General features: G+C 47.3%; 1 protein-coding gene across 5 annotated transcripts in view; it reads left to right on the plus strand.

Annotated features, from left to right (window-relative positions):
- Positions 1-19,796, plus strand: part of PAK5 (p21 (RAC1) activated kinase 5) — a 163,005-nt gene that overhangs the window by 61,664 nt on the left and 81,545 nt on the right. Inside the window, exon 1 of one of the 5 annotated variants that reach the window (XM_053974788.1) lies at positions 14,727-14,838. The exons of the other annotated variants lie outside the window; for them this stretch is intronic. The gene's annotated coding sequence lies outside the window, so the exon portion shown is untranslated. Of the gene's footprint in view, positions 1-14,726; positions 14,839-19,796 lie in introns of those variants that run through there. 5 annotated transcript variants of the gene reach the window in all.

A 19,796-nucleotide genomic window follows, 5' to 3' on the forward strand; every position in this document is an offset into this window, starting at 1 on the left:
TAAGGAAATTGATGCTGACTTTCTGGGGTGCTTTAAATGTTCTTGAAAACTTTCTCTCTGGTCTTCTTGAAACCTTCCTTTCTTGTTTACAGCATCTTGAGGCTTTTCAAAGGATGAATTAAAATTCAGATTCTTTAGGAAGGTAAATCTAAGGAAACATATAGAAAAAGAACTGGTGTAACACTGAAAACTGTTCACATGGGAAACAGAAAAGGAAATTGTACTTTAGCATGCAGTGCATGCCTCATTGGATTTCACTAAATTGCCCTTGCTTTAGCACTTAGTCGCAGGAGAAATACAGCATTTCACAAAGCAGGTAAACTCAGAAAAACTTGAAATGATTTCTGGGATATTAAATTCACAGAGACTAAGATCTATTGTACCAGCTTAATTATTTTGAAATACTGCTGGTAAATCAATGGATGTACACTTAATGTTTAATTATAGGGACCATCTATTACTTCCACTGTGTGGACCAAGTCCTGCTCTCATTTGCAATTAATGAAATCTTACTACAGGCAGTAATTCTGTGTGAAACGGGCAGTATTTCAGCACTCGTTTGATGATACACGTTGTGACAGAAAAAAAAAGCCAAGAGCAGAACACGTGGCTCTTGCTTTCCCACTACTGGCCTAGAGGTGGCATTGTAAAGATCTCCACAAGGAAGAGCAGATGAGTCCACTAAAGAAAAGTGCAAGTTCATTCTCAGTGGTTTTCCAGAAGGAAAGGACCTCTTGGGTCTACATTGGGTCAGGTGAGCGTCTGCCATCCAAAATCAATGCAGCATCTATGGCAAATAATGGCGTTTCTCTAATTCACTCAGAATTTGTCACCTTGGCTCTTACCTGCTCACTGCCAGGCTGAGGCAGTGCTGGGAATGTGGGCTCCTGCTCCAGCTGAAAGCTGGTGGCCAGGAAAAAACCGAGTCATTCCCAATTTGGGGGAAGTATATTCCTCTTGCTTTATATTCTTCATGCCCATTTAGAGATGATGATGGTAGATGATGATGGTAAATTGTGACTGATTCCATTCAATGCTTGGCACTGCCAGGGGTATTTGTGTGTTTCCAGGCAGAACATTGCTGTAGCATTTGCTCCCAACTTGCTTCTATGTCTCTGTCTGTTGTCCTCATGAAAAGGATCCAGGTTTTGAGCTGGAAGCTCCCAAGAGGAGGGATTGCTGTCTGTGCATTCTCTATATGACTGGAAGAGAAAATGGGTTAATTTTATTTCACCGCTAAGATCTCCTAGCACAAGGTTCACCCTGTGCCAGAGTGTGGAAGTGGGGCAGCATCACCATGCCTGGGCAGCAGGTGCTATGTGAAAATGTGATTCAGAGAAGAATATTATCCATCCAAGTAACTCATTAAAGGGAGCAGGTATTACTTAGGATTATCCAAAGGTCCTGCTTCCATCATCCCCCCTTTGCTACGTACTGATGTCAGAGCCACCTAAACTTCTGCCGTCTCCGTCTTTGCTTTGGGTCTGTGGTAGGCTGGAGACGTCCTGCCCTAGGAGTGCTCCTTGGGGAACTTGCCTCTCCTGTTGCTCCCGTGGCCTCCAGCAACCCTGCCCTCAGCAGGGCTAAATCCCTCGGGACAAGCGGCACGCATCGCCTCTCAGCCAGCGGCACCCTTCTGGGAGGGGGGAAATCTCCCGTTGCCATGACAATGAGCCTGTCGGGATGATCATCCCTTTCTGTGAAGAGCAATTGGAAGCTTAAAGCAGTGCTGCTGCCTCCCAAAGGTTATTAGTGCCACGCGTAAACAGAGCTGGGCAAAGCCCTGGGAGAATGAAGGGGCGGGGGGGAAGCTAGCTAGTGCCGCAGACCCTTCCCCACTCGGGCTTCGAGCGGGGCAAGGCGATCGTGTTCTGCCTCTTTGTTCCCTGGCACAGATCCAATCCGGCCTCCCTTTCCCCAGCAAAGCTCCGCTAAGCTGGAGCACACTACAGCGAAAACGGATTAGAAAGAAAAATCATCCTTGCTGCAGCGGAGGGAGAGAGTGTATAAATCAGCGGGATAGAGGGTGCTCTGCCCCGGGCTGGGCTCGCCGCTGCTAACGAGGTTTTAAATCAAAGCTGCTCGGGGCCCGGCTGTGCGCCGAACCCTCCTGTACGTTCTGGACCTGCCGGGAAGGGCAGCGGCCAAAGCCGCCCTGGGTGAATGTCCGGCAGGGCGGGCCGAGCCTAAGCCGCTCGCCACGCTGGAGGGAGCTCCTGAGACGGCCGAAGTGCCGTGCCCTGCCCTCCCCGCTCAGAGCCCAGAACCATGGGAACACGTGCTGTTCCAGGATGCCTTTAATGGCTTATGTTGGCAGACAGGTTGTTTCTTTTTAGATCTATGAAGAGTTATATTTCCCCCCCTGTGTAAATAGTCTTATGTAGGTTGTAAACAGTCTATATAGGTCTTGAATTATTTTTTTTTTTAATTTTTACATACAAAACCTGACTTTCTTGGAGCCATGTGACTTCGGGAGCCGGAGGAGTGAATTTTCAGGTTGAAAGTGATACAGCATTACACTGTGAATTATCCTTTCCCCCATCAACTATTTTATAAACCTGGGCTGGCACTGGCACAGTACAGAGTGGGAGGGGGATGTTCAGCCAGCCCTGACAACTCAAAAATAGAGTGAAAAGTTGAGGTAAGTGAGCACAGCCCCGTGGATAAGCCAAAGTGGGAACTGGGACATGCTCCTTGCTGTGGGTTGGGTTCAGTGTGGCTGGTGTCAGTGTCCACAGGTCACCTGGCAAAAGCATCCCCAGAAAGAAAGGAGTTCTTGCATGGGTGGAAAAGCAGCTGGGCACGGGAGGACTGGGGGGAAGACTACAATGAAACAAACCTGCTTGGTTTGTGCAGGCTTTGGCAGCCTTGAAATGTGGGTAAAACTGGTGAAAGCCGCCCAGAGGTGAACGCTGAATAAGGACAACTGAGACCATATCTTCCTCGAGCTGGTTAAAGATTGACTGTGTTTTGGCACTTTTCCTCAGTTCTTGTTTTTATTTGCTTCAACCACTGGGTGCTGAGCAGCAATAAGCAACCCCAAAGGCTTATCCTTTGTGGAAGGGCTGTCTCCAGACCCGGGGCAGTGGGGCTGAGAAGGGCTTTCAGTGCTTGTACCATGGTGGGAAACCCCAGAAAACACCATAACAATGCCAAAAATGGGGCAGAGAAAGGGGTTTTGGTTATAAGGTGTGATCTGTAACCAGAGTTGTGGTGCTGGAGGACCCTCAAGCACAGGCATTTGGGTGTGCTGTTCTGTACAGGCCTCAAAATACAAAGAGCCAGGACCACACTTCCCAGAAAATGCTGGGTTTTTCCCTGGTGTTGTTGTGCCAGCAGGAATGGATTAAGGGAGGATTCCCTCATTTGGGAAAGGGGGGGGCCTCCTTAATCCCCAAAGCCTGGATTTAAAGATCCTAGAGAGAGTAATCACAGACAGTGGATTAGCATCTGTTGGGGAGCCTGGCAGGAGAGGGCAGCATGGCACTGCCAACCCCCGGGTTGTTCCTCACCCTTGTTTGCAGCTCCCTTGCCCAGGCCTGTGTCTCAGACATGTTCACTTGGAAACACAAAATTCACAGAAAGGAAGATGTCAAAAAGAGCATTTCCTCAAGTCATGGATAATTTCCTGCAAGTAATAAGTGTGTAAAACACGTCTGGGGCAGGTGACAAATGATGGCAGGGGTGTGGTGTGTTTGTTTGTTTTTATAAGCGCCTTTAATATTGCTCTTGCAAGGCTTCTGCCATCACAAACTGAGTCAGCCTTTAGCCAGAGAAGAAAAGGAGGAGATGCTTGTCAGTCAACAGAAACTAGCTGGTGTAGAGCCATCCTCATGCTGCCCAGAGGCGTGTTGGACTCCAGCCATGGAAGAAAACCCATGGTTAGTGCCTTGTTTGTGTGGGGAAGCCTGGAAAACAGAGTTTGTGGCAGTATGGCCCTCATCTGTTACTTACTGTGGCTCAGCTGTCAGAGAGCAGGACCATGCACTGCTTTTCTCCAAGAATGCCCAACCCAGTCTTTTCAGCAAGGTCTGACTTCTTTCTCATTCAAAACAAAACCTTAAAGCATGCAATTTCCACACAGATATAGCACAAGTGAAGTATTTAGCCTGGCTGAGGCATATTTCCCCTGGGAGATCTTGCAGGAGAAATGGACCATATTGGCTTTTCCTACCGGCCTTAGGTACTGCTGCAGCAGCACATGAGCTCAGTGGTGTGTGTGTTTATATGGCAGGAGGCAATTGCCTCAAACGTAGTGAGGATCTGCTCCCCAAGAGCTTCACTATTTCAAATTTAGAACTGCATTATTTATTCAGACAGGATTTTCTGGCAGCAAACCTCGCATCCTTTTTTGCATCCTCTGTAGTCAAGAGGAAGGATGGAGCTACGTGTGATGGTGCCCAGAGCATGGCCTGTGCTCTGTGGCAGTGTCCAGGCTCAGCTGGGCTGGGTGGAGCAGCCAGGCAAGAGCCAGGACACCCACCTGGGGCAAGGCAACTAGAGCTTCAGGTCCTGCTGCACGTTGCCTTCTTGGCTCAATTCTTTAGAAGTTCCCTTTGGGCTATACTGGATCACCTCTGTGCAAGTGCAGCCCATCAGCCACCTTGGCTTTCAAGCACAATATGATCATCTCCCTTCACCATTCCTGGCTCAACTGAGCGTGTTCTCTCCTCTCCTGCCATTGCACCTGCTCAGCCACACTGATGGAGAGAGGGCTTTTTGTTCTCCTGACATCAACGTCCAGGCTTGGGAGACTCTGCTCTGCCCAAAAGAGGGCACATCCAACCCTGGAGCGTGGCAGAGGAACACCCAGGTACTGTCTGGCAGAGGAAGCTCCATCAGCAGGTTACCCACTCCCATACTTGCATGCTGCTGGGACAGGTGTCACATGCCCCATGTTGACATACCTGAACAGCTGTGGGGTTTTCTGCCTTTTTTCTTTCCCTCCTGGGCTATGTATTATTGAATTTGGATAGTAGGGGGTTTTTGTAAGAGACTGTGCCACTGCTCTGGAATACCCGCTCCTACAATTTATCCTTTCAATTTAAATGTTGCCAAGGAGCTGTGCTAACCCTCACCTCTTAAAGGGAGAAAATCCTTTCTGTTGTTGAAAACTAACTGTGTGCAAGTCTCTAAGGACCAGCATCAGTTTGTACCACGCACCAAACAGGAGCAGTGATCTGAGTCTGGTTTGTAAATCAGGTCACTGACATTAGCAAGGCAAGAACAGCAAACAACCTGGTGCTATTCTCCCATCTCTGGTTGGAGGAGACCCGGAATGGTACCAGCAGAAGGGCTGCAGGGAGAGAACAAGGTGTCTTGGCAAACCTGTGTGTATGTAATAGTCAAGAGAAGCTTTTGTTTTCAGCAGGTGGTTTTCTATCGCTCCCATGGAGCCATCAGTGCAATTGCAGCATCCAGAGTGCTCAGAGAGATAATGCCCAAGAATAACAGCTAATGGGGCAGAGTGGGATAGAGAAGATGAACAACTTTTTTTTTGTTACCATATGCTTTAAATCCCTTCAGCTCTCTTCCTATAGCCAAAGTTAGGAAGTTAGTCTGTTTCAAAAGAGCCAGATTAGCAAAGCAAAAACAAGGAAATAACTGCCTGCCCAGCCCTGAGATGCCTTCTGGCTCCTGCCTTCTCTCAACATCTCATCAATTCACCCTGCCAACTTCAGGCACCTTCCTGGTTTTGCTGTCATGGTCAAATCAAAGAATGAAGAGTCCTTTGCTCTGAGCAGAGACCACCAAGATAAACCCAGGAGTGGTTCTTCAAATCTCAATGCATGCCTGGAGTGCTGGAGAGCATCCACTGAGAGGGAGGAGATGGATCAGAGTCCATGGGGGAGAGGGCAGTGTCTGAACCTGCTGCACTGGTTTGAGCATCCTGCAGGCCCCCTGCCCTGGGCAGCAGAGGCTGAAGCTGATTTTTCAGTCAGGGCACTGCTAGGGATGGAGGGGGGCAGACTTGGCAAAGCCATGATCCTGTTTGCTCTGATCACTAAAGGTCACAAAGTGGCTCCGTCTGTCTGTAGGAGGAAATGAACTCTGGTATCTTCAGCAAACTAATTTCAGGCTTGTACTGATTCCCCTTCCAGTTTAATTTAATCATCTTTGGTGTCTGATTCTACAAACACGGCTTTGTACTGCTAAACTTTTGCTGCATATTAGCTGAGAGGCAGCTGGAATTTGAATTTGATTTGAGTATAGTGAGAAACCTTATATTTAGCTCTTGGCAAATCTCTCGAATGCAAGAGCACATCAGTTTATAAATGCAGGTTGCTTTGATCAGTGTAATTTTGGAGGCTTAAGTATAACAGAGAGAATATAGGCTGGGTACTGATACTCGTAAAGGAGAAATAGACAAGTATTCTACCAGGTGATTGGAATTACATTACTCTACAATATCAACCTACCTGGAATTTGCTGCAAAGGATTGTTTGTAATAGAAAAACACCTTGGGTTACAAAGTACTTCCAATGCAGTCCTTTGTAGCCTGCGATATAAGGGTCAGGTACAGAAACACTCAGGTGAGGGGACTGAGGAAAGCCAAGAATGGCCAGAGCTGGACAGACCCAGGGATGTGATGCAGACTAGGAAATGAAGACAAGCTGAAATAGCAGTGCCATAAACTGCCTGCTTTCATCCCTCTTCTCTGTTGGACAAAACCCCTGCTGGCTTCTTTGCCATGTAGGATGCCAAACTAAGAGTCACTCTTGGCATTAAAACACGTGTAGGATCCAGGGCTTTGCCATATGTTCTAACAAAAGCAAGTACTTTAGTTTGCAGTTTGGGGCTGGAGCTGGAGGCATTCCCAGCGATTGCCTCTTCCGAGAGCTTGTGTCCTTTTGGAACCTGTCCTGTTTCAAAAGGAGCCACCTCTGACCAACTTCACAGCAGCTCCTACAGGCACATGGACCCAACTGTGCCACTATACATTCTGCAGTGCTTTTCTTTTTGAGCTGCTGTTAGAGGGAAGGGTGCTTGGCACCTGCAGAGTGGGGAGTAGGGGCTTTTAGCAGCTGGGAGGCTCATCTGTGGATTTATTGCTTCCCAAGAAAAACTTAGATTTTTAGAGAGAGGGTTCCCTTTGCCTAGGAAAAGTGATTGCTTCCAGGACTTAGGAGTACATGGTTTTAAGGAGCTCAGGTTCTGCTCCCAGCAGAAAGAGAAAATAACTAAGGCAGTAGCAGTGACTTTGCTCTTCATATTTGCATGGGTAGAACAGAAAATGGAGCTTCAATGAAAATATTATCAATGGTGTTGTGGGCATGATAATGGAGCATTCACCACCTCCCAAAAAGCAGTAAGATGAAGAGGTGACCCTTCCTATTGCTTCTGCCAGCTACTGGCTTCAAGGAAATACCCCATCACTTTGATTTGTTGACATTCTGGGAAAAGCAGTTAGTTTTTACAAACAGTCAACACTGTGAGTTCAGATCTTCTGGAGCAGAAATGGAAGTGGAGACTCCCCACCTCACGTGTGCAAGGAAAGACTGACATTTTCAAAGCGCTGCTGTGTGATGGTGTGCTGGGACCTCAGCTCTGGGGGTTGCTCATTCTCTGCTTTGGGTGGCTGCCTCTACCCAGATGTAATTCCTTGGGGAGCTTCACCAGGAGATCTCATCTTCAGCAGGGTTTGGTCTGTGCGAGTCCCCAGCATAGCCCAGGGGACCTAACCTGGAAAATTGAGCACACGGGCCTCTTCCACAGCCACAGTGCCAAGAGGTTATTTCCCACTGTCAGAGCTCCTTCCAGCCTGCAATTCCTTCTGCTCCACAATCCACCACATCACCATAGCCCAGCAAGCACTGGAGATGCTGCAACCATTATTCTTATGATGCCTTAAGTTTTAGTTTTTATATTTTTCAGATTCTGGGCTGTTTTGGTGTGTAGTTCTGAGCTTCATATTAGGGGATGGTAAGCTCTCTTCACAGAGTAGGGAGACAAAACAATTCCTTCTCTAACTGGGGACCAAGGACAGATGATCCAGATCTCAGGCCCAAGAGCATAAACAAAATGGACTGAAGAGAGAAAAACAAGGAGGATGGGACTTCATGGGCTAAAGCTGGAATTGGACAATTTACTCCAATATGCAAATGGAGCAAAACTTATAAAAGTGAGAGACCCCATGACCAGTCGTGCATTTTGTGACCGTTTTGGTTCATCTTGAGTGTAGCCCTGGCTAGGCTCTTGTGCTGCCCAAGGTGGATCCATTGAGACCTCCTAATAAAACCCTACTTTATTCTTTAGCTCTGTCTAGCCTCTGTTCTAGGGCAGCCTTCCCAAGGCACCACTTGAACTATGGCTAGAGCAAGAGGACAAGAGATCTGGTGCCTTCCAACTGCTGCCCTTTGGGCCCATGGCAGCCACAGCAGGAGATGGTTTGTCTCCTGGTGAGGAGCTGAGCAAGGGCCAGTCGGCAGCAGGGATGGCATGCTCAGAGCAGTGGGGATTGATGCACAGCATGTCTAAAACGCACTGACAGATCCGCAGAGAGCAACTTTCATGCATCCCATATGTTGCTTAGCTTCTTCTGGGTGACTTAAAAGAAGCAAAAAAATCTTTCACTGGAGGAGAATTAGAATATTTATATACTTGGCCATTTTTAGGTGTCTTTTTTTTCCCCTTTGGCTTCACCTGATGTGGTCAAAAAGAATAAAAGGTATCAGTTAATCATTCTGGAAGAGTGCACATATGTATTAAATTAGTATAGTTTCCTGTGGCCCTAACAGCAGGCACAGGAACATTCCCAAAATTGTCAAGAGGTTCTTTTCTCTCAGAATTGCAGCTCTGACTAAGATAATCAAAGATACAGTGCTGCTAAAGGGCACAGTAAGTGCTGGGGCACTCTGATTTCCACCTGAACTTTTGGCTTGTTACCCATTGCAGAACTTCCCAGAAAGTATGAAATTTAACCTTGAGGTCAAACAAGAACTTTTTGGAGCAATGCTATTTTTGCGTCTCTCTGTTTCATGTAGGCAAACATGTGCAGTGCAGACCATCAGTCCTGATGAAGTGCTGTTGTTTAATACTTAAATGCACATTTGATCTAGTTTGCATTTCCTAAAAACTGTGTTACTGATTTGACAATATATTTTTCCTCAGAAAAAGAATTCTGCAGTTATTTATTCATTCTTGCCCCTTGGAGAGCTCGCTACCATCTGTTTTTCTTGGCTTTGCATTACCTTATTTTTTTCCACTTGTTTTTTTTCCCCACTGTGCACCACTGAAGGACTATACTATACATTATCTCATAGCCAAATTATGCAGGGTATTGTAAACATGTTGTAAACTTTGCCAGCTGCAAAGTCAAGGGCTCTGAGAGATCTTGCTTAGTACTGGAAGTGATCTTTGAAGAAAGAAGGCAGCCTCTTGGAAGCAGATTTGCAGGGCAGTGTGACACAAAAGTGTAATAGTGCTTTTGCCAAATGCTAGGGGGAGGAAAAAGGAGCAAATCCATTTGTTCATGGATCCTAAACTTTATTGCAGAGGCTGAGAAGTCCCTGAACCAGTATCTGCTCAGCACCCACTGCTGAGGCACAGCAGGGCTCTGGCAGCTGGGAACAGCGATTTGAGCCTGATAAAGTCCCACACTGCTGTCCTTTCAGGCAGGACAGGACCATGCTCAGGGCACATCACAGGACTGAAGCTCCTGCATGGTCCCAGAGTTATCTCTGGAGTTGGAGCAGCCATGTCCTCCAACCATGTCCTGGGAAGATGCAAACTGCAGAGCATCTTGTGCTCTGCCTTGCAGGGTTGAGGCCCATTGCTACCCTCAGAAATAAGAGCTGAAGGGGAAGAATCATAGGTGTGGGAGGATAAGTCTGTGTAAATATTCCTAATTATAGATTTTTATGTATCTTTTGATCATTCAACAATAAGAATGTTGGCAGCAGCAATACCAGGCATATCAGAAATGGCTCAGAAATATACAAAAACTTTAAAACCCCCTTTATGAAATGTGTCTGTTCTCTTTGTCTGTCCTCTGGTGACTGATCTCGGTAATAGTGAAGGTCATGCCTTCAGGCTTTCATCCCACGGTACACTTCCCAAAAGGGCAGATATCTCTGTGGTAGACACCACTCAAGCCCAGGAGAAGGCAGTGCAGGAGGGAGGACTAAGCAGCACGGAAATAGAGGTGACTGTCACCCTTGCTAATAGAGAGGCAGGCCATGGGGCTGCACCAATGCATTCCCAAATTACTTGAAGAGGACTAAAAAGTGATGTGGATTATAGGACCACAGGGAAAAGCCCATTTCAGTGGATGGTGGACATGTAAAATACCTGTACAGGCTGATGACACTCGCACAGCCCTCAGTGAAATGTAGCTGTCTACATTCGCTATAAATTCATAATGAATGCTTTTGTGCTTGGATTTAGACAAGGAAAGCAAAGGCGCTTTAAGTTTAGAGGAGATTTGAAGTGTAGTTATGAGAGTCATTGTTCTGCTACCAGAGGAGTGGCCCTTAAACAGCATTTTGGACAGAGGCCAGGGGCTGCACAGGAGCACATGGTGCTTGGGTTGGCAAAGGCCCACTCCGCCCAGCATCCTTCAGCCTTCCTCCCTCTGCGACAGCTCAAGACCTTAAAAGGCTGCTGCCACCAAGACCAATAGCTGGACAGGGTGCTCAACTGCATTGCTTAGGGAATTCAAACCTGTCTTTTTAATTATTCCAGCAATTCTTCATCTTCCTCTCCAATGGTTAGCGAAAAGGATCACCAGTTCAATCATACTTACATAATGTGGCTGTGAATATCCTATGACTTATTGCCCTATCCCTGATCTTTTTACAGGGTTAAAAACTTAGGGGTGAAGAATTGTTTGGCTGAGTAAGATACATTTCTTTTTGCAAAGGATGGATGATGTTCTTCCAGCCCTAGAAGTATTCTTGTGAAAGTTATTTTTTCTCTACAGAGTCTTTTATTACTATTATGGGCCTATGCTCATAGGCTTGCACTCTCATTAAGAGGCACAGATTTAAATAAGGGACTTTAATCAACAATTTTCATCATGATTTAAATCAGCTATCAGGAAACACAAATTGATTATTTAAATTAATCTTGTTCTTCATTTGTACTTTTTAATTATTTTCCTAAGGAACAACTGATACTTCCTCACCGGAGCCTGGTACTCTTTTTTCACTTGTGATCAGGATATGCTATTACCATATTTATTTAAGAATCTGCATATTAAGTCTAAAGTTACTTAACAATTTTCATTTATATGACAAACCAATGACTGATGCCTCTACTCCATGGCTTATTTTAATGTTCATGTTAAGGTACACTGCAGAAAAAAGTAACATACACTAGTTACTGTGCTTTAATTTAAATCACATACTAATCTTAAATATGATGGACAGATGGGGCAAGGGGAAGAACACAGGTATCAAAATTGATTCTGCATTTGAAATGGACATTTTCAACACAGGAAATACTACCTCTTTGGCAGCAGACTTGGGTGTTTCTAATCACCAAATCCTTATAAAGACTCATATGGGAGAAAGTGCAATTTGCTGTTCCCTCTTTGTTTTCAACCCCCAATGATTTTCTCAGATTGGAACAAACTGAAAGGAAGAACATCTTTTTGTGCATCCTGAGAATAATTTGGTCTGTAGGAAATGGGCTTAGAGTCTCAAGAATCCCCTGATCCAGTTGGTTCAGCAAATACTTCAGCCACTGCAGTGGCTTGACTTAATCTAAAATTTGTAGAGGTTAACTGCTACTTCTTTTAGTATTACAATGAAATTTAGGCCATAATGTTTAGTGCCACTGGTTCAGGTTTTAAATTAAAATTATCAAATTTTAAATGTATAATGATAAACAAAAAATAATCCTATGTTCTGATTTTTCTGAGGAAGGACATTTTGTATTTTTATCTGTCTTTAATTTGCATCAACTCTAGCACAGGGCAGTTGCAATGACTTGAGGAGTCGTATTTCTGATTCATACCGTTGTGTGTAAGGTAAAATGAGCCTTTTTTGAAAAGCTTTGGGGTATATACACATCCGTTTTTCAGATTGAAGGCATTAGATAGTCAAATTTGTCCTTTAGGTAATTCAGCTGTCTTCAGTGGAGAAACTAATGTCCAAGTTAGAGACCTGGTTTCTTGTTGGCTTCAGCCATGAAGACAGAGAGTCCAGGGCTCTCTGGGATGGGATTTTCCTATGCTGAGGGATGCATCAGCCTCCCTTCTATGTGAGTCTCAGCAGGTTCCTCTTACTGGGCCTCTGTGCCAGCCATTCTCCCACCACCTCATGGGATATGGAGGGATACCTGCTCCCTCCCTCCCTGTCTTGTCACTCCTGGAATGGTGCAGTGCCTCTCTCCTGGTGCTATAGTTTGGCAGCCATCAGCCCATTTTGCCAATTCCCTGAGACAGTTTCCTCCAAGTCACACTTTAGACTAAAGACAAAACAGCAAAGGCTTGATTTCTGTTTGTTCCCCTGCCAGAAGCTGTACGTACCGTGCCAAGATGTGACATGCAGCACCTTGCATTACAGACACACGTCACTCCGGACTCAGAGCAGGGAAACCTCACTGCGTTGTCCCACCTTATTTCTGGTCTGATGCACCAAGGGAAGGCTTCAGCTTTGTGGTGAGGTTTAAAACCAAGTTGTTGGGGTTTTTCCCTTAAAGTTTTAGCTGGGCTTGGGGTTTTCTGGGGAGAGTTTGGGTTGTTTGGGGTTTTTACCAGAAGCCTAAATGTTCTTTGGTGATTGTTCTTAATTGTTCTTCTGATTCCAAATGATGCTTCTGGCTGCAAAACCCACTGCAAAGAAATGGAAACCAGGAGCAACAGAGTGTCTTCAACAATGGCACCCACTCAGGGTGACCCAAACCAGCCTGTCTCTGAATTTCACATCTAGGAGGTGAAAATTATGGCCCAGGGTTTTGAATAACTTTATACTATATTTTGGGCTGTGTTGGTCTGTGCCCCAGGTTCCTCTCAGAAAGCAGCGTGGCCCTGGTTGTGCTGGCACTGCCCCAGCAGTGCAGTGGGCAGGGGCTGAGGCTAGAGCAGGAGCTTTGCCATCCCAGCAAACACTGACACTGTGTGCTGTCAAGAACCAAGGGAGCTCCTTTCATCTCACAGCGTTATGTAGAGCAGTGATGGAGCGGAACATAAAAACAGTAGAAGCAAACACTACTGTAATGGGTAATGGAAGAGCACATTTATGATGGATTTGTTGTTGTTGTTCTTGCTGTAGGGTTTTTCATATGTGCAAAAACCTATTTGGACCTCGGGTGCCTTAGTACCATGAGAGCCTCAGCCTCTGCACGTCCCTCTGCCTGGCCCAGCACATCCACCCCACACAACTCCAATGTCCCTTTGTCTTCAAGCTGTTCCTGTCGAATCCTTCTGCTCCTGCCACACAGAGCGCATGTTAATGCAAAGGGGCATCAAAGAAACTAGAAATGATGTGCAATTCAACATCATTAAGTATGAAATCACTCCTCTCCCATGCAGGGCTGTATCAATCAGGTTGGCTTTGGCTCTTTTCCTCCCGGGGAGCCTCTGCTGCAGGTGCCTCTGAAAAGCACTTTGCTGTTTGTGCTCTGTGTTTCCTGACAGGGATGGTTTGTGGTCATCCATGAGCACACACCATCATCTTCCTACTGATTTAGCATGTGGAAGGATGGATACATACCCTTATTAAAGTCAATCTTAATCTTTCTTCTGGAACATTTCAAAAAATGTAGGCTTAGAGCAGCTTTCAGAGGCAGCCACAAATTGCCAGCAGGAATACACCAAAATTAGATGGGCTAGATGGGGTTTGTCTGTTGTCATCCTCTGATTGCTTCCTTCCATCACTTGCCTTAACCAGATTTGTCCCTTAGCACCTAATGTGACCATTGTCTGGGGAGAGCTTACAGGTAACAAAACACGCTGGCACAGTTGTTTTTATATTAAAAAAAATGTAATAACTGAGGTCCAAGTGCAAAAGGAAGTGGGTAGGTGGATATAGGGGCATGTGGGTGGATGGCTGCAGAGTTGGGGTGTAGATGAATGGATGTGGATAGGAGTGTGGATTGGTACATGGGCAGGTGGATGTATTGGTGGAGGGGTGCATGAATTGGGTGTGGATGAGTGCACAGGTGGGTGCATGCATGGATGCATTGGTTGGTGCAAGACTGGGTGGGTGCACGGGTGCCTTGGCTAGTGCAGGAATGGGTGTGTGGGTCCCCACGTGGATGAGTTGATGCAGGAATAGGTGGGTGATACATGGGTGCATGCATACACGGGTGGGCACACAAGCTGGTGCACACATGGGCGGAGGGATGCATTGGCGGGTGCAGGCACGGCTGTTTGTGGGGGCAGGTGCCTCGGATGGTGCAGGAATGGGCGTTTGGGCACGCAGGTACACGAGGTGATGCAGGAATAGGTGGGTGATGTACGAGCGCACAGGTGGGTGCACAAGTCGGTGCGTGCATGGGTTCCTTGGCTGCTTCAGGCAGGGCTGTGTGGGCGCGCAGGTGCCTTGGCTGGTGCGGACACGGGTGGGCGCCCGGAAGGGCTGGTGGCCGGACAGACAAAGCCCGAGGACATAGGTCAGGGCAGGTGCGCAGCTGCCGCTCTCGGCGCAGCCCGGCCCCGCCGCTCCGGGCGGCAGGCGCGGGCGGGGCGGGGCTGCCGGCCCGCTGCGGGGGCGGCGCTGCGCCCGCTCCGGCTCAGCTTAGCTCGGCTCAGCTTGGCTCGGCTCGCCTGGGCTCGGGAGTGGGCGGCGGCACCTGCGGCCGCGCCGTGAGGAGCCGAGCGGAGCCAGCGGAGCCGCGGCCCGGATGTAGCCGGAACATGGCGCTGGGGGCGGCGTGACGGCGGCGGCCGAGGTAGGGCGGCGGGGCCGGGGGCGCGGGGACCCGTCCGGGGGGCGCGGGCGGCGGCTGCCCCTGCCCGGGCGGATGCTCGACCTTGGGGGCCGCGGTGCCGCCCGGAGCCCGGCCGGCCGGCTGTCTGCGCCCCTGGCAGCGGCCGGTGCCCGCAGACAAAGGCACGGCCCGGGCATCCCCGTCCGCACCTGTGCGGAGCGGGCAGAGCCGCGGGCGCTGCCAGGGCAGGCTGGCGCGGGGCTCCCGGGTTCCTCTCCCAAGCGTCGCCGTAGGTGATGTTGCTTTTGGTAGCTTGCTGGGGTTTCCTACAATAATGGCTTTTCTTTTCTTTTTTCTTTTTAAGCCATTTTTGCTTTTTGTCATTTCTTCCCCCCCTGAAGTTGCTCCCAACTTTCCGTGAATATGATGTGCTTTTGGGTTTCCTCCAGGGAGCAGGTGCCCAGAGAGCCGTACAGTCGCTCGCTGGAAATGTTCCTACATGCGCCTCTATACCTCTACTCCCTCTTTTTTTTTTTTTTTTTTTTTTTTTTTCCTTCTTCACGTAAAGGGTTAGAAATGCTTGCAATCGACTCCGCTCTTCTTTCAGTGTTCATGAGCCTCGGATCATCGCAGCTAAAGAAAATGAGCTGCATAGTGACTGCCGTGCTTGAATAACACTCCAGCCTCAGGCCAAGAGGGGTGGTTTTTTTCATAATATCGATCAGACCTTGAGAATTTTTTACCAACCCGCCAGCAGCACGCAGGCTGTCTTTCTTCCTCTTTGTTACGTACCAGCCCTGTGTTAACATAAAGAAACAATGGATTTTTTTTTCCCAAATTATTCAGTGTTAGATCTAATGGGCTGTCATTGCCAATAAGAGTAAAATTCCCAACAACTTGAGAGGGGCCAGCAGTGACACTCCTCTGCTAGTAGCCTTTCCTTTTCATTTTAGAATTTTTTTATATGCTTTAGCATTTGCAAAATGAAGGAAATTAGCTGGTATCTGTGTTGAGATAGATCTCTGTGGTCCCTGCTGCCCAGGCAGCACTTAAGGAATAATTGCTCCGAATGTATGGCCTTTATTGTACCGTGAAACTTCCAATTCCGCTGCTCAGGGCTGCAGCAGGGAGCCGTGCTGCCCTGCCCGCTGTGACAGCCGGCGCTAGTGGCTGCGAACATCGCTGCTGCTGCTGCCGCTGCCGGGGACAGAGCTCTTGTCATGTGGAGGTGTTGGGGATGGCCCTGGCTGCCCGCTGAGGAGGGCGTTTCGGAGGTGGCAAGTGGATGTAGTGCCGCTCCTGGGGCTCCCTGGCCGTCTGCCCGCCCCCCCTCAGGAGCGACCGGGAGAAGCTGGAGAAGCTCTTCTGGTTCAATTTGAGGTTCACAAAATGGCCCTTTGCGTTGCTCTTTTTTTCCTGCCCATACGTTGCTGTTTCTACTACATGTGGGTTACAGCTGTGTTGATTGCCCCATGGTGAGCAGCTGCTCTCCTGGTTTTCAGGTGGGAGTGAGAGACCTGTCTGCGTGGGGTAGGGTGCTGGGTTTCATAGCTGCTGCTGTGCTTTGAGAGTTACTCCTTGTGGTTTGCCTTATTGCTTATTTCTGTGGCTTAGTCACATTCTTCTGGCTGTAGGTTGTTTTAGGTTGATGAAAGGTCTTTGCTCAGTGTGGAATTGTGTATTTGTGCTATCAAATGTATTCATTTGAGATAATAACACTAAAAAGCATTGCTTTAATCAAGGGAAAGATTCTCATGTTAAGAGTGCTGAGGCTAAACTTTTTCCTTTCTCCTGCTTCAAACATCTTTCCAAATGGTTTGTATCCCAGTGAGACCATGATTTCTAGCGGAGATGAATTTTCATCAGCTGATTTGAGACCAGTCTGCCATAGTCCCATGTCCTCATTGTGCAGGAGCTTGGGGTGCTGTTACTCACCTCTGTTTTAGCCTTGCTGTGAGGCAGTGAGAGCTCACCAGTCACAGCGTGTGTGCGTGTGCTCAGCTGGAGGGACTGCTGAACCAGGCTTAACTGGGCAGCTAAGGAGTCATTTCACACCGGGAAGCAGTGCCACCGAGAAACTCTGGCAGGTCTGTTGTGGAGAGCCCTGTTAGGAGTCATCAACAAACTCCCTTGGCAACCCCCTGTGGAGCCAGACCTAGTAAATCCCATTGCTCCTTTGATTCCCTTATTACTTTGGCACCTCTGTTTGCTTCCCAGTGGCTTTTCTGTTTGGATTTTTTTTTTTTTTCCTGGACATCTTCATCCATTGTGAATAGTCACAGTAAGTCAGTGTTTGACTTTCAGTGAGTTCTCAGCATCCCAGTGACTGATTCTAAGATGGAAGAGTGTAACAAGCAAAGTTCCTGCAAAACATTTTACTTCCCCATTACTATTTGCCAATGTAACAGATTTTGGCAACTCTTACTTTGAACACTAATATTTGGGAAGTACAATGCAGTGTAAGAAATTTTCTCCCCAATGTCAACTCCTGCTGTCAGTCAGCTGTGAACAAACTTCTCGTGGTAGTTAATCACAAGCCTAAGTTTGGCTTTATCGCATTGGTCTCACTTCTGACCCCAGATTTGCTGCTGAAATAGGGGAGACAAACTGTTTTCATTGACATCAGCTGGGGCATGCAGTCTGGGTTTAAAGCTGAGTTCTAGGAGAGCTCCAGCTTATGTGGCGGGAGCCCAAGAGGTGATGCTGACACAGATCTGTCAGGGGTACAGGTGTCAGCTGTTTCAGGGATGTATGGAAAGAAAACCTGGAAAATGGAGCAGAAGAGTGCCTGCATCTCTGCTTCTCCTCTCTGATCACCCTCACATTTGACACTTAAATCCTTTTCCTGCTTTGAAGCTGCTCCAGTTAGGAATCTGAAGTGTTTGGCATCTACTTGTTCAAATACATAAACTGGCTCTGGTTTTGCCGGTTTACTTTGCAAAAGCTACAAACACAAGTGTGGCATGTGCCGAAACTGTCAACAGGTGTCTGTGGGTACAACAGCTGAAGAGGTTCAGAATCACAAATCTCAAACAAAACTTCTCTTTTAAATACCTCCTTGGGATACCCTACTCCTGGCATTAGCGTTGCTGACTCATGGTGCTGTTTGGCTGTGCTGGAGGCGTTTTTGGGTCTCTGCTCCTTGCAGAAATCAGAAGAGTTTTTTTGTTGGATCTGCTGCAGGGTTTGGCCAGGTTTCCCCGGGTTTTGGTGAAAGCTGAGCAAAACCTCTGTTGTCAGGATGGAATGGTATATGATTGCAGCCAGGTGAAACCAGACAAATGATGATGGAGACTCCAGGTGGTTGATAGCCTCACACCTGTAGGGCCTACACTTTCTACCATCTTCCAGTTATACCTTTTATTTTTACTATTAATTCTAATCTCTTGAACATACTTGTCTTGCTACTCTCAATAGCAGTTTGAAGCCAGAAATGTGTTTTAAACTGCTTGCTTAAAAAATGGATGGCATGACCAACAGAGCCTTGGTTTTGGTGGCATGTTCCCTTGTAGCTTATCCAGTGTCTGATGCAGGTTTATGTGTTGTTCAGTAAGAGCTTCATAGTGTACCATCCTTCTTTCTAGATACAAAGCTTGATATATTTCTGACAATTTCCCCCAGTTACATTCCACTCTGATTATTGGTGGTGAGGGTGCCAGAGCACTCCCTGATGCACAGCTGCATTCGCTTTATTATCAGGGAAAAAGCTGAAAAGGGGAATTATTCAAAACCATTAACAGCTGTGAACAAAACCCCAGTTAATTCTGCCCATTCAAAAGGCAACTCCCTCCACCTCCATTTAGAGCAAATTTCAGAGCACTTTAGTGGTGTTTAATGTTCAGGTAACTCTAATTAAGCCTTTAATCCATTAGGCCACAGAGATTCACTGGGGACTTGGCTGTTAATGCGGGTGTTTCAGCCTGCATGTCACCGAGCCCAGGAGGACTCAGTGTTGCATTTGGAGGTCTGTCCCTGTGACAAAGAAAACAAAGTATTTTCTCTGCAGTTACATGTTAAATTTTGCTGGTTTTGGGTTTTTTCCTGGAGAGAGGACTGCGGCCGCGGCTTCTGGTCTAAGACCAGCCGCAGTATTTGGTTCTCTCATGTTTCAGCTGTGCCTGTTGAAAGCCCTGGCACAAAACTCCAGTTTTAAACCAAGTCTTGTGCCTTAAAGGGTTCAAAGATTATTCTTTCTGAGTGCTGCCTGTGAGTACAGTGATGTGAGAAGTGTGTGCTCCCATTGCGTCACGGAGAGCCAGCCACAACATACCAAGTCAGCTATTTTGCATCTTTTCCAACTTTTTTTTTTCTTTTCTGTGCCATGTGAGAATGCTGCCACTTTTGGAAGGTGCATCTGGTGGAAGTACAAAGGTAATAACTGTTTCGGATACAGAGCTTGAATATCTTTTGAAATCAAACCAGCAAAGCAGAAATACATGAATCAAGTTCAGCTCTTCAGGGCTGCCGTTTGCTATTTGCAGCCTTCCTTATCTCTTAAGCAAAGCTTTTATTTAAACATGAACTGTAGATACCAGTTAATATTTACACTTCATGAACCACCAAAACTGGGGTCTTGGAAGGGCTGGAAGTTGTGAGGGCTGGAGGAGGCCTTGTTTTCATCCTGTGGAGCTCAGGGCACAGGGTGCACCCATCCTGTTTGTGCGTATGGCGTGAGCATGGTCAGAGCATGCCGGAGAGGAGCGGCGTGACTTGCTCAGAGGCACAAAGTGATGGAGAGTGGAAGTGAAGTCCTGTCTCCCATCATTTTCCTTCTGGGCTCTCCTGGCTTTGCTCTGCTGTTAGAGGTTGCTGCCAGCAAACGGCTCTGCCTGCAGTGGGACATGCTGCCCCGGTGTCACAGGGCTGGGAGTTCTGAATTTGCTGAACAAAGATGCTCTTCCAAAAATAGGTTAAGCCAAAGAACTTAGATGCCAAAAATAGCACGAGATATTTTTTCCATTTTCTGACTGTCCTTTTTT

Source organism: Vidua macroura, chromosome 3 (assembly GCF_024509145.1).
Source record: "Vidua macroura isolate BioBank_ID:100142 chromosome 3, ASM2450914v1, whole genome shotgun sequence".
In the NCBI taxonomy this organism is placed as follows: Eukaryota; Metazoa; Chordata; class Aves; order Passeriformes; family Viduidae; genus Vidua; species Vidua macroura.